Below are 16,095 nucleotides of genomic sequence, written 5' to 3'. Positions count from 1 at the left end.
ATGTCAAAAGCAACAGTATCAATAACAATACTGATATCAACAATAGTTGTTTAATGTTTTTAATGCAAAAATTGAGTCTTTTATAAAAAAAACATTTTAAACTGTATATTGACCTATACATAATGGGTGCGTGATAGCAAAATGTTATGTCACGACGTTAAAGGCAGCCCTTCTCCCCCTGCCATATCCACAGTTTTTGTGACACGCCCACAGTGTGTGTGACACGCCCACAGGCTGTGTGTGACACGCCCACAGGCTGTGTGTGACACGCCCACAGGCTGTGTGTGACACGCCCACAGTGTGTGTGTGACACGCCCACAGTGTGTGTGACAGACACAGCTGCAGCTGCACAACATGGAGCTGATCTTTTCATCATAAAGAGAAGCGGGACAAAGAAAGGTCAGGCGCAAACTTTGCAAAGAAAGATGAAAATGAGCGCTTGTCACACCCGTGTCAAAGAGGTGAGTCCTTTATGATGACATTTCTAACAAAGTTTGTGACTTTTTCTGCCCGTGTGCTTCAGTTATTTGCTGTAACTCTGCTGTGGTTTGCTTGGTCCTCACAGTAGAGTCACATATTGAATGAATAAATGTCATTCATTGTATATTAGATGTATACAATTTATTTTATTATAATATTTAATATATATATTGCACATATATATGATATATAAACATTACTGAAATGTTTGTGATAAGAAAAGACTAAAGAGACCACTGGTAAGTAATTACTATTTTTGTTAAATGTAAATATTATACATATTTCGTTTTATATATATATATATATATATATATATATATATATATATATATATATAATGTAGAGGTTTTCCTCTTGTGGTGGGTTCTTCTGATGCCGACAGATCTTCATGACCCCAGTAGACAGTTTGAATCACGTCTTTTATTGCTTTCTGGCTTTGTGCGTGTTCCTCGCCAGGGACGTGCACATGAGGTGGGCATAGAGGGGCAGGGGCTCAAAGTCAGAAAAGGACAGGAATTTTTTTTTGGTCCTTTACACCAGTGGTCCCCAACCTTTTTGTACTTGCGGACCAGTCAATGCTTGGGGGGTGGGGGGTAGTAAAAATTTTTTTTTTTTTTTTTTTTTTTGTCATAAAGAAATAAAATTATGTGTGCTGTATCCCTGCAGACTGTATTGATTTATATTGATATATAATGTATATACTGTGTTTTTTATGTTGATTTAATTTAAAAAAATACAATAAAATAAAATAAATAATAATAATAATAATAATTTCTTGTGCGGCCGCGGCCCGGTACCAATCGGTCCACAGACCGGTACCGGGTCTGGTTGGGGACCACTGCTTTACACGATACGGAAATTAATGTAAAATTAAATGTGCTAATAGGAAGCTAACTACTTAGCTGTGTGTCCTTTGTAGGTAAAAGTGATTGCCATTTCTTTTGTGTCAACAAATTATGGTCATAATGAGTTAATTCACATTATCATAGGCTTGGAGGACATGAAAAGCAACAAAACACTGGTTTATTATTAGGCTATTTTTTGTTAAAGTTAAGCACTTTAATATTGAACATTGAACAGTGCAACATGAACTTTGAAAAAAATAAATACAAAAATAAATACCCAAATGGAAAAAACTTCAATGTGAAAATTTGTCCTTCTTCCCTTAACTTGATGAAAACACCATCTAGTTGTAACTTATGGTCTTTCTCACTTAATGCTCAGACTAAACAACTGAAACGCAATACAGGGCCACAAATATTGACCAGGGGCCAGTAGAGGGCTGTATCCTTTCTTTTTTTTGGCATTGTGCTGCAGGCATAATCAACATGAATCAAGTTTAAATACAGATGGCAATATTCCTAACTGATAACCTACATCTTATATCCCCAGAATGCTGAAATTATTATTATTAATAATAATAATAATTATTATTACTATTATTATTATTATCATTATCATTGCTATTCTTCTTATTATTGTTATTATTATCATTATTATTATTTTGTTAACCCACACAGTAATAGCAAAGTCCCAATAAACTTTATATCTAAAACTCTACTGTGAAAAAAATGTGATCCGCCGTAAACACAGTGCATTTTATTTTGAAAATTAACCCGGTGTTTTATTTTGTATTTTGTACATTACTTCCTGTCCTGCACGATCCGCTCTGTTCTGTGCGGACTTGATGTGCCGTGCTCAATTGATGCGCAGTGCTCCGACGTCCGGCAAAAACAGAAGCTGACACATTGAATAATAGAATAATACAGCGTTTTTCTGAAATATTACCCATATTAGATGCTGAATAAGTGGACGGCGACTAGACCATAACATAACTCACAGGTTCAAGTTGCTCCACTGTCACGTCTCAGGGGCGCAGTTGGCTCTCTCTCCTCTCACTTACTCACCCTCTCTCTCTCTTTCTGGTGGAAGCGGCAGGCTCAAACAACCCGGTATTACAAGAAAACGTGGAGTTTTTGTACCGCTGTTTTTTTTTGTTTGTTTTGTTTTTTACATCCCTGACAGGAATTTATTAATGTTGTTTAAAGAAGAAAAAAACAACAACACACACACAGGCAGAGGGCACTTTTTAAGACGAGGCAAAAAAAGGGCAGGGACTGAAGCACCCTTAGGGCCCTATGTGTGCACGTGCCTGTCCGCTCCAACTCCCAACAACTTGTCTCTGACCGGCTGCTGCTAATAAAGGCGACAGGTGATTAGATAACAAGCCCCAGCTGGGCAATCTACTCACCTGCCGCTGGCTTCGAGGCCGGTCCTTACACACCCCTCCGCGGCAGGCCCGCAGGCCCCGCCCCCCTCCACAATATATATATATATATATATATATATATATATATATATATATATATATATATATATATATATATATATACACTACCGTTCAAAAGTTTGGGGTCACCCAAACAATTTTGTGGAATAGCCTTCATTTCTAAGAACAAGAATAGACTGTCGAGTTTCAGATGAAAGTTCTCTTTTTCTGGCCATTTTGAGCGTTTAATTGACCCCACGAATGTGATGCTCCAGAAACTCAATCTGCTCAAAGGAAGGTCAGTTTTGTAGCTTCTGTAACGAGCTAAACTGTTTTCAGATGTGTGAACATGATTGCACAAGGGTTTTCTAATCATCAATTAGCTTTCTGAGCCAATGAGCAAACACATTGTACCATTATTGTGGCTTGTACAGCCCTTTGAGACACTTGTGATTTAGGGCTATATAAATAAACATTGATTGATTGATTGATTGATTAGAACACTGGAGTGATAGTTGCTGGAAATGGGCCTCTATACACCTATGTAGATATTGCACCAAAAACCAGACATTTGCAGCTAGAATAGTCATTTACCACATTAGCAATGTATAGAGTGTATTTCTTTAAAGTTAAGACTAGTTTAAAGTTATCTTCATTGAAAAGTACAGTGCTTTTCCTTCAAAAATAAGGACATTTCAATGTGACCCCAAACTTTTGAACGGTAGTGTACATATATATATATATATATATATATATATATATGTCTTAATTAGATTATCCACAAAATAGTGCTGGATACCGTGGTAGAGCGCAATATATGTATGTGTGGTGAAAAAAATCACAAGACTATTTCATCTCTACAGGCCTGTTTCATGAGGGGTTCCCTCAATCATCAGGAGATTTTAATAGAAGCATTCACATACCATGGTTTATATAGGACACAGAGCGGGTGGGTACAGGCAGGCGTAGGGGCGTGGTGATTGGCTCATGTGTTACCTAGGAGGTGTTTCCTTCTGTGACGGCATGCTGATACAATTTCGCTGCGCTTGTTGAGGGATGACAGGTCTGGGCGGTATATAATAAACAGTTTCTCTTTTAAGCATAGGTTGCATCTTTTATTACCACTGTTGTAAGGTGTGCTGGATGCAAGAATTTGCCATATTATTGAATATTCAACATTAACAAATAAAAGTCTGCTTTACTGTGTTGAGTGTTGGCGTCAGTAAAGTGTCTTCTTTAAATATGTGACGGACAATTAAGCGGGGATGTTTTCATTTGATCATATACTTTGAAAATATTGACTTAATTAAGCTTTGATATATTTGGCCCGCCACGGAGTTTGGCGCACGGACAACTCACTGCATGCCAGAGAGAACTGGTTTCGAATCGCATAATCTTTGGTGTTTAATGCGATTGAATTAAGTGAAGTCAAGTTTCTTTCGGACCAAATTATTTGAGGAATCAGACTAATTTAGTCCATAGAAACGTGGTACCTACAGCTTTGTTCATAGTTTGGTTATGAAGAATAATGATGTCACACTTACTGTACAAACCCCGTTTCCATATGAGTTGGGAAATTGTGTTAGATGTAAATATAAACGGAATACAATGATTTGCAAATAATTTTCAACCCATATTCAGTTGAATGCACTACAAAGACAACATATTTGATGTTCAAACTGACTGGCAAATAATCATTAACTTTAGAATTTGATGCCAGGAACACGTGACAAAGAAGTTGGGAAAGGTGGCAATAAATACTGATAAAGTTGAGGAATGCTCATCAAACACTTATTTGGAACATCCCACAGGTGAGCAGGCAAATTGGGAACAGGTGGGTGCCATGATTGGGTATAAAAGTAGATTCCATGAAATGCTCAGTCATTCACAAACAAGGATGGGGCGAGGGTCACCACTTTGTCAACAGCGTGACAAAGCGTGAGCAAATTGTTGAACAGTTTAAGAAAAACCTTTCTCAACCAGCTATTGCAAGGAATTTAGGGATTTCTCCAGCTACGCTCCGTAATATCATCAAAGGGTTCAGAGAATCTGGAGAAATCACTGCACGTAAGCAGCTAAGCCCGTGAACTTCCATCCCTCAGGCTGTACTGCATCAACAAGCGACATCAGTGTGTAAAGGATATCACCACATGGGCTCAGGAACACTTCAGAAACCCACTGTCAGTAACTACAGTTGGTCGCTACATCTGTAAGTGCAAGTTAAAACTCTCCTATGCAAGGCGAAAACCGTTTATCAACAACACCCAGAAACGCCATCGGCTTCGCTGGGCCTGAGCTCATCTAAGATGGACTGATACAAAGTGGAAAAGTGTTCTGTGGTCTGACGAGTCCACATTTCAAATTGTTTTTGGAAACTGTGGACGTTGTGTCCTCCGGACCAAAAAGGAAAAGAACCATCCGGATTGTTATAGGCGCAAAGTGTAAAAGCCAGCATGTGTGATGGTATGGGGGTGTATTAGTGCCCAAGACATGGGTAACTTACACATCTGTGAAGGCGCCATTAATGCTGAAAGGTACATACAGGTTTTGGAGCAACATATGTTGCCATCCAAGCAACGTTACCATGGACGCCCCTGCTTATTTCAGCAAGACAATGCCAAGCCACGTGTTACATCAACGTGGCTTCATAGTAAAAGAGTGCGGGTACTAGACTGGCCTGCCTGTAGTCCAGACCTGTCTCCCATTGAAAATGTGTGGCGCATTATGAAGCCTAAAATAGCACAAGGGAGACCCCCGGACTGTTGAACAACTTAAGCTGTACATCAAGCAAGAATGGGAAAGAATTCCACCTGAGAAGCTTCAAAAATGTGTCTCCTCAGTTCCCAAACGTTTACTGAGTGTTGTTAAAAGGAAAGGCCATGTAACACAGTGGTGAACATGCCCTTTCCCAACTACTTTGGCACGTGTTGCAGCCATGAAATTCTAAGTTAATTATTATTTGCAAAAAAAATATACAATTGAATATGGGTTGAAAAGGATTTGCAAATCATTGTATTCTGTTTATATTTACATCTAACACAATTTCCCAACTCATATGGAAACGGGGTTTGTATTGTTAAAAGCCGTCAACCTGCAGTCCACAAGTATTTCTTATGTGTGACTGCCATCTCCTGGTCACACTTATCATGACACCATGTGCCAAATAAAATTGCTTTGAGGTTAGTAAGCACAACCAGAATGAATACGTACATTAGGCGCACCAGGTTATAAGGCGCACTGTCAATTTTTTTGAGAAAATGAAAGGATTTTAAGTGCGCCTTATAGTCTGAAGTATGGTTATGGAAATTTCAATGGAAATCTTTCTGACTATCATTATCAATCACTATTTTTCTTCTCCAGAGCTGTTTTAATTGTTTTGGTCAGTTTACACACAACATTCCCCCTTCCTCTTGTACACCATTGTTCCTTATTCCTTGTTCTCTGTATTGTGCATTAGGTTTCCCCAACTTCTGTAAATATGCAATACACTGAAATGAAGGTGAAAGATGTAAATACTGATTGTTATTTACCAATCACTGAATATTGTTCAATGCCAACAGTATTTCGATGCTATTCCTCTTTGATATTTAAGTATACAGATTTATACTTTAAATGTGTACTCATATGTGCATGAGTACACATGATGTGTAAGCAGGGTCCTCCTGCTGCATTTGTACATCTATTCATTAAAGTTATGTTAAATCAGACCCAAACCATTTTATTATGTTTTGGTAGCAATATTTTACATGTTTAAGAGCAGAATGTTTCCCACAACCCCACTGCACATGTACGTCTATACATTAAGGCTAGGTTAAGGTCAATCATTGTGTTACTCTAGAACTATTTGTGTGTACATACTGTACCTTACTGATTAATATTGGCTGAATATAAATAATATAAATACAGTCTGTTATACAGCATTGTTCACATGTGAATAATATAAATACAGTCTATTATACAGCATTATTCACATGTGAATAAATATAAATACAGTCTGTTATACAGCGTTATTCACATGTGAATAATATAAATAAAGTCTGTTATACAGCATTATTCACATGTGAATAATATAAATACAGTCTGTTATACAGCATTATTCACATGTGAATAATATAAATACAGTCTGTTATACAGCATTATTCACATGTGAATAATATAAATACAGTCTGTTATACAGCGTTATTCACATGCGAATAATATAAATACAGTCTGTTATACAGCGTTATTCACATGTGAATAATATAAATACAGTCTATTATACAGCATTATTCACATGCGAATAATATAAATACAGTCTGTTATACAGCATTATTCACATGTGAATAATATAAATACAGTCTATTATATAGCATTATTCACATGTGAATAATATAAATACAGTCTGTTATACAGCATTATTCACATGTGAATAATATAAATACAGTCTATCATACAGCGTTATTCACATGTGAATAATATAAATACAGTCTGTTGTACAGCGTTATTCACATGTGAATAATATTAATACAGTCTGTTATACAGCATTATTCACATGTGAATAATATAAATACAGTCTATTATACAGCATTATTCACATGTGAATAATATAAATACAGTCTGTTATACAGCATTATTCACATGTGAATAATATAAATACAGTCTATATTATACAGCATTATTCAGATGTGAATAATATTAATACAGTCTGTTATACAGCATTATTCACATGTGAATAATATAAATACAGTCTATTATACAGCATTATTCACATGTGAATAATATAAATACAGTCTGTTATACAGCGTTATTCACATGTGAATACTATAAATACAGTCTGTTATACAGCGTTATTCACATGTGAATAATATAAATACAGTCTGTTATACAGCATTATTCACATGTGAATAATATAAATACAGTCTGTTATACAGCGTTATTCACATGTGAATAATACAAATACAGTCTATTATACAGCTATATTCACATGTGAATAATATAAATACAGTTTGTTATACAGCATTATTCACATGTGAATAATATAAATACAGTCTGTTATACAGTGTTATTCACATGTGAATAATATAAATACAGTCTATTATACAGCATTATTCACAAGTGAATAATATAAATACAGTCTATTATACAGCATTATTCACATGTGAATAATATAAATACAGTTTTTTATACAGCATTATTCACATGTGAATAATATATAAATACAGTCTGTTATACAGCATTATTCACATGTAAATAATATAAATACAGTATGTTAAACAGTATTATTCACATGTGAATAATATAAATACAGTCTATTATACAGCATTATTCACTTGTGAATATTATAAATGCAGTCTGTTATACAGCGTTATTGACATGTGTATAATATAAATACAGTCTATTATACAGCATTATTCACTTGTGAATATTATAAATGCAGTCTGTTATACAGCATTATTCAAATGTGAATAATATAAATAGAGTCTGTTATACAGCATTATTCACATGTGAATAATATAAATACAGTCTCTTATACAGCATTATTCACATGTGAATAATATAAATACAGTCTCTTATACAGCATTATTCACATGTGAATAATATAAATATAGTCGATTATACATTTAAGTACAGTCAAAAAGGAACATATGCATTATACAATCTGAATTAAGTGGTATAATGGTATAAAACAGACACCACAAGACAGCATTAAACTCTTATAGCAACATATTCACGTGCACATGAAAGCCTATTTTAAAGGTTATCAACACTGTAAGTGATTTCACACTGAGGTCATAACAAATTGATGTTACTATAATTCTAATGGTTTATCAAACTAGCCATGTGTTTAGCTGTGTTTAAAGACTTTTTATACATTTGTAATGTTTTATTTGTATGATACATTTTCCTAGGTTAATGATTCTTATTACACTGACCTGTACACCTTGCACATTTGTGCATTTGTACACATCACGGATACGTTATATCATTCTACTTGTACTTTCAATGACTGCAAACCATGGATGTGCATGTACATACCGTATGTGCTTTATGTACTTTGTCATGCATCCACTCACTATTTTCAGTATTTTCACGGTTTTATTGTTTTCCTAAAACAATATTACAAACTTGATTTGCACGTACGTACACTTGGACAGTTTAAGATGTTTCTTATTTCACGACGACAATTTTTAAGTTTTTATTATTATTCTTTGTTATCAATATGCTATACGCCTAAAGAGCTGTGTGTTTCCTACTTTTCATTATTGAATACATTAATAATTATAGGGGGATTGCACACCCGTTCGTGACAGTAAAAGTTCCTCTTTGTACCTATTTTAACTACTTATTGTTATTGCTCTCAGGAAATGTTGAGACTAATCCAGGCCCTGATACACCTACACAATGTTTTACCCCTGCGGATTTTAAAACTAGATCTGGTCTTGGGATTATTCATATCAATGTTCGGAGTTTACTCCCTAAACTTGATATGATAAAGATCTGGATAAACTCAACAAATGCTGATATTGTAGTCTTATCTGAGACTTGGCTTAAACAATCTGTGCTTGATAAAGATATTTACATTCATGGCTATAATGTCTATCGTACTGACCGACAAAGAAAAGGTGGCGGAGTGGCCATATATATTAAGCAGAGGTTTGATGTTAAATTAGTGCTCTCTGAATCAGTAAGTAAAGAACTTGAACTGTTAGCACTTGAAATTGAATTAGCTAGAAATCCCCACATTATGGTAGTGGGGTGTTATAGGCCTCCATCTGCCCCTAGTAATTCCCTATCTACTCTTGTGAAGCTTCTGTCTCAACTGAAATACAATGAAATAGTGATTTGAACTGGGACTGGCTCACATCTGTGTCTGACTCTTTGAAAGCACAGTGTGAATCTCTAAATTTAACACAATTAATAAACTCAGCTACAAGACCTAATCCTAAATGCCCTCAAAAAGCTACACTCATTGACTTAATTCTAACAAATATGCCCTTTAAACTTGTTGCATCTGGTGTTTTCCCTAATGATGTGAGAGATCATTGTGTGACTGCAATAGTGCGAGACACAAGGATTCCTAAAAGCAAGCCTCGTCTTGTTGAAAAACGTAATATGAAAGTATTTGAGATGCAAGCTTTTTTACATGACTTGCATCTTTTTAATTGGGATGGAATTGCTCTTTTTGATAATGTTGAACTGGGTTGGAAATATTTTCACGAAAACTTCTTGAGTATAGTGAACAAACATGCCCCTTTTAGAAAATGTAGGGTTAAAGGTCGTGACAATCAGTGGTTTACAACGGACCTGTCAGATGTATTTCATGAGCGTAATGCTGCTTGGGCCAGGGCACGCAAGTCAGGGTTAGAAGCGGATTGGTTGAATTTTAGACAATTAAGAAATCAATTTACTTCTCTCCTTCGGAAAGTCAAATCAGAATTTTATTTCTCCACAACAACAGAAAACCTCAAACACCCAAAGAAGTTTTGGAAAATCATCAAATATTTGTCCGGCTGCTGTAATTCAGTCAATCTCCCACCTAGTATACTTGTTGATGGTGTCAGAGTAATGGGTAGTCATTTTAATAATCATTTTATTTCCTCTGGTTTTCTCTACAATTCTGACAACTCTACTGAAAACTCCGGAAAGAACCGTTGAAAATACCCAGGTTTTTAACTTTACACCCTTTACCACAACAGAGGTCATGAGGGCTCTAAAGCAACTTAAACCGAGAAAGCTAGCTGGCTCAGATAAGTTGGAGCTGCTCTTTTTAAAGTTGGCAGCTGAAATTATAGCTGGACCACTGACTCACATTTTTAACCTTACTCTAATTTCAAATGAAATCCCTTTGGATTGGAAATCTGCCCTTGTAATCCCCCTATTAAAAGGAGGTGACCCTAGTAATCTAAATAATTACAGACCGATCTCTAAACTCTCTGTTCCGGCAAAAGTGCTTGAATCCCTTATCAGTGAACGGATAAAATATTTTTTGGACACCAACTTTATTCTGTCACCATTTCAGTCAGGTTTTGGCAGAAATCACAGTACTGTTACTGCTGCTATGAAGTTTATAAATGATGTAACTGAAGCTCTTGACAAGAAGCAGTGCTGTCTGTCCCTCTTTATTGACTTTTCAAAGGCATTTGATATTGTTGATCATGTCATTTTAATTAAACGTCTTTCAGCTATTGGTTTTTCTCAGCAAGCAGTTGGATGGTTTGCAAATGACCTCACAAGTAGAACTCAGGCTGTTCAGATAGAAGGTTCCTCCTCGGACGTACTGCAAGTGGAAAAGGGTGTCCCTCAAGGTTCTTTGTTGGGCCCATTATTATTCACTATTTACATAAATAATCTTGGACAGAATATTCCGAACTCAACTTTCCATTTCTACGCTGATGATACTGTCATATACTGTACAGCACCCACTCCTGCTGAGGCCTTTAAATATCTACAACATGCATTTGACAGAGTACAAGAACAACTTTGCTATCTTCAACTGCTTTTAAATGCAGAGAAAACAAAGTGTATGTTCTTTACCACATCAAAAACTGGAAGATCAGCACTGTGTGAGAACATTTTAACAAGAAATGGGCAACAAATTATGTTAGTATGTGCTTTTAAATATTTAGGATTTTTAATTGATGACCACTTGTGTTTTAAGGAGCACATTCAGTATGTTGTAAAAAAACTGAAACTTTTACTGGGATTTTATTATAGAAACAAGTCTTGCTTTTCTTTTACTGTGAAACAGAAATTGGTGGAAACAACCTTCTTACCTGTTATTGACTATGGAGATGTGTTGTACATGAATGCTACTGTTGGTTGTCTCCACAAGCTGGATAGTGTGTACCACGGTGCACTGAGATTTATCACCAACTGCGCTCCCCTTACTCACCATTGCGTATTATACTCAATGGTTAACTGGACATCTTTATGTGCTCGACGCCTCAATCATTGGTATGTTTTCATCTACAAAACCATTCTGGGTATCACTCCATCTTATCTGTCTTGTCTTTTAACAAAGAAACAAGGAAGTCACAATCTTCGTTCAATGAATGTTCTGCAATTTGTCGTCCCCAAAGTAAGAACTGAACTGGGCAAGAAAGCATTTAGGTTTTCAGCAGCGAAGGCTTGGAATAACCTACAATCGAATATTAAACTTCAAACCCTTGTTACGTTGAATGAGTTTAAAGCTTCTGTGAAAGGATTGCAGTCTACCTTCTCTGTATGCACATGTGTTATGTGAGCAAGTTTTAATGTTGTAAATGTGATGTTTTATGTATTTGTTTACTGTTTTTAATGTAACCTTGCTGCTACCCTCTTGGCCAGGTCTCCCTTGGAAAAGAGATCTTTGATCTCAATGGGATTTTACCTGGTTAAATAAAGGCTAATAATAATAATAACTACTACAAACTATTGAGATAAGCTTTTTCTTTGCTTTTAAACATTGTCCTGTTTTTAAACACATACATTATACCAACAATAGAATATGTCATCTATTTTTCAACACTAGTTTTAACAATACTGCAAATAATATTCCATATAACACAAATATGATTTATTTCCTACTTCGTTTTTTTTTCTACAATATATAATAAAACACTTTCATTGATCAAGTACGATACATGAGCATTACCCAAGTACAAGCCCTTCCTACCACTTCGGAAAACAACACTTTGAGTACAGTACATGCTACAAGTATTGGCAGGCATTCCAATGTATATTCTATAGATCTTTTAATGTGACAAATGTGGCTTTAAACCTAAACTAAAAAACATACAATCAACAACGTGACTTTAATATTATTTGTAGTATTGTTAAAACTATTGTTGCATAGTATATTTTAATGTTGGTATAAAAAAAAACCATTTAATCGGTTGGTGGTATTTAAAATCAAGATATACAGTATTTCAGAAACAAAGAAAGACTTACAGTATTTGTCATGTTCTGTGGTAAGCTGGTAGTTGCCAGGCAGTCGGCCTGGCGACATTACCGCTGTTGTCCGATGATACTTCTGTTACCTCTGATACTCATGCCTGTTCATAATTTATGCTTCATGCCATGCCACGTAAGTTTTGTTTTGTCATGTCGCAGTTAGCGAGTTTTGTTTCATGTTCATAGTTTCTGCCGTTGTGCTAGTTTTTGTTTCTTATCCAAGTTTGTTCTCCGCCTCATGCGCGCCTTTTGTTTTGTTCTTTTTGGAGTTAAGAATAAATCATGTATCTACCTTCATCCGATGTCCAGTCCAGTTGTTTTGCATCTCGGGAAAGCAATCCGCGCAGTAATTTGCGCCGCCATAGTCTCCGCCTTGACATTATTTCTAACTTCGTCAGTTTGACTATGATATAAAATAAGATGAAATGTAGCATTATAAAACATTACAACATTTTCCTGAAAATAGTGGACAGTGTTAGGGTTAGGATATGATACCCCCCCCCCCCCCTTCAAGTCTACACTGCAAAAAGTCAGTGTTCAAAAACAAGAAAACAAAAATACAAAAATTAGGGGTATTTTACTTGAACTAAGCAAAATTATCTGCCAATAAAACAAGAAAATTTGGCTTATCAAGACTTTCCAAAACAAGTAAAATTAGCTAACCTTAAAATAAGTATATTCTCACTAATAACAAGTGCACTTTTCTTGATAGAAAAAAAAAATTGACCTTTTTTCTCAATATAATGAAAAATATTCTTAAATGAAGTAAATGCTAGTGCCATTATCTTGACATAATGATATGCGCTCGGCATTACATTTCTTGAAACCAGCAAACGTATACTAAAAAAGTAGTTTATTTTTCTTAATGGAAAGGCAACAAGGCAACCGCTTGTTACTCTCGGGGTCTACTAACCACTCAGGCAAATCATATTGTCTAAAAATGCATTTTTTCATCGATAACATGACATCATCGCGCCAAGTGCGTGCTCTGTCAGTCAATTAGTGCGCAAGGAATATATATATATATATATATATATATATGTATGTATGTATGTATGTATGTATGTATGTATGTATATATATATATATATATATATATATATATATATATATATATATATATATATATATATATATATATATATATATATATATATATATATATATATATATATATATATTTACTTGCCTATGGCAGTCCATCGATGTCGATGATGACGTTGCTCTAAACGACGTATTGGATTGGTTATTGTTGTGCCTTTCGCCTGTGCATAGCCAGGTGGCTGCTCAGGCCTATGCGTGATCCACAGACTTTGTCACAGGAGGGGCAGGGGAAGGCAGCAGTGATGGTCGCTGGTGCTGTGGCACGTTGGTGTCTTTGTGCACGCCGCTGTGCTCTCCGCTCTGTGAACTTCTCCTGAAGATGTGTGATTCCCTGGTGGCAGGTAGAGCTCCAGGTCTGGCGGTCAGCAGCCAGGGACTCCAGTGCTGGTGGTTTGATGTCACACTTTTTCAGGAGAGTTTTAATGTGGTCCTTGTACCGTTTTTTCTGGCCCCCGGCAGACCTTTGACCGACTGAAAGCTGGCCATACAATATCTGACGGGGTAGACGGTGGGCTGGCATACGGATCACATGTCCGACCCATCTTAGGTGTTTTTGGCCAAGGAGTGCTGTGATGCTGGGTGTGTTGGTCCGGTCATAAATTTAAGTGTAGGGCACCCTGTCTTCCCAGGTTAGACCTAGGATCCTTTGGAGGCAGCGGATGTGGAAGGCCTCGAGACTCTGGATGTGCCTCTGGTAGGGTGTCCAGGTTTCAGAACTATAGAGCAGCGTGGAGAGGCAGACTGCTTTATACACGGCTGTCTTGGTGGAGATGGTTAGATTCCTGTTCAAGAAAACCCTGGACCGTAGCCTTCCAAAGGCAGCAGAGGCCAGGCCAATACGGGCCTGGACGTCATCGTCAATGGTGCAGGATGGCGACAGGGTGCTACCGAGGTAGGTAAAATGGGGGACGGTGGCTAATGGGTGCCCGTCAAGGGTGAAGATCGGCGTGTTTGGCTGGGGAGTGAACTCCTGCACGAGTATTTGTGTTTTCTTGGTGTTTATCTGAAGACCAATGGCACTGTAGATGGAGGCTACCCCATTCAGTGCGCGCTGGAGAGACTCTGGTGAGTGTGCAAGTACAGCGCAGTCATCTGCATACTGTAGTTCCAGAATATGCTGGGTGGTGAGTTTAGTGGTGGCTTGGAGGCGATGGATGTTAAAAAGGTTACCATCTAGCCGGTATTGTATCTGAATCCCATCTGTGGGGTCCAGGTGTTTATGGGACAGGAGGGTGACAGTGGAAATGAACATGTTGAATATGGTTGGGGCAAGGACACACCCTTGCTTGACCCCCACATTCACACTGAAAAATGGGGATTGTTGGCCGCCGTTGCTCACACAGGCCTGCATGCCATCATGTAGCTGTCGCAGTAGGTTGCAAAACTTTGCTGGTACACCTAGTTTTCCAAGTACTTTCCACAGCAAGTCCCGGTTTACTGTATCGAAGGCCTTGGACAGGTCAATGAATGCCATGTACAGGTCTTTGCGATGTTCTCTGCATTTTTCCTGTACCTGTCTGGCAACAAAGATCATGTCTGCGGTGCTCCGATCACGTCTAAAGCCGCATTGAGATTCGGGCAGGATGTTTTCGGTTACATGAGTTGCTACACGATGTAACATGATCCTTGCTAGCACCTTCCCAGCTGCGGATAGTAGGGAGATACCTCTGCTGTTGCCGCAGTCTGCTTTGTCGCCTTTGCGTTTATAGATCGTTATGATGTTAGCATCCTTCCAATCTTGCGGGATGACTTCAGACGACCAGATGGCAGTGATCAGCTGGTGCATTCTGCGGTGCAGAAGATATCCACCGTGCTTCAAGATTTCTCCCGGGATCTCGTCAAGGCCTGGGCTCTTGTTGTTTTTTTAGACTCTTGATGGCCTTGAGTACTTCTGAGAAGCTGGGAGAGGAGTCCAGTGAGTCTACAGGGGGCAGGCATGGGAGGTCAGAGAGTATGTCTGTCTGTACAGGGTTTGTGGTGTTCAACAGTACCCTGAAGTGCTCAGCCCATCTGTCCAGGATCTGTTGTTTGTCCTTGTAGAGAGTGGTGCCGTCAGCAGATCTAACTGGGGTGATGTTCTTCCTCTGTGGGCCATAGATGGACTTGATGGAGTCGTAGAAGGCATGAGAGTTGTTGGTGTCTGCGTGATGTTGTATTTCGCGGGCCTTCTGGGTCCACCAGTCGTTCTCCATGGCTCTGAGGGTGCGCTGGGTTTCATTTCTGAGACGGATGAACTGAGCCTTCAGGACGGTGGATTGAGGGTTTGATAGGTGAGCTGCAAGGGCCTTGTGTTTTGCCTGAAGCAGGTCATAGATTCCTGGCGCACTATT

General features: G+C 37.6%; 2 protein-coding genes across 3 annotated transcripts in view; both read left to right on the top strand.

Annotated features, from left to right (window-relative positions):
- The first annotated feature begins 328 nt into the window (after positions 1 to 328).
- The window catches only part of LOC133664678 (lactosylceramide 1,3-N-acetyl-beta-D-glucosaminyltransferase A-like), a 55,584-nt gene continuing 39,817 nt past the window's right edge, over positions 329 to 16,095 (top strand). Inside the window, exon 1 of the mRNA XM_062069509.1 lies at positions 329 to 461. The gene's annotated coding sequence lies outside the window, so the exon portion shown is untranslated. The remainder of the gene's footprint in view (positions 462 to 16,095) is intronic.
- Positions 348 to 16,095, top strand: part of LOC133664674 (lactosylceramide 1,3-N-acetyl-beta-D-glucosaminyltransferase A-like) — a 30,270-nt gene continuing 14,522 nt past the window's right edge. The window contains exon 1 of one of the 2 annotated variants that reach the window (XM_062069505.1): positions 348 to 461. The gene's annotated coding sequence lies outside the window, so the exon portion shown is untranslated. Of the gene's footprint in view, positions 462 to 577; positions 720 to 16,095 lie in introns of those variants that run through there. The other variant, XM_062069504.1, reaches the window with a different exon arrangement.

The sequence above is a fragment of the Entelurus aequoreus genome, linkage group LG14, assembly GCF_033978785.1.
Source record: "Entelurus aequoreus isolate RoL-2023_Sb linkage group LG14, RoL_Eaeq_v1.1, whole genome shotgun sequence".
NCBI classification, from domain to species: Eukaryota; Metazoa; Chordata; class Actinopteri; order Syngnathiformes; family Syngnathidae; genus Entelurus; species Entelurus aequoreus.
Note: the sequence above shows the minus strand (reverse complement) of the source record. Positions and strands in the feature narration are given on the sequence as shown.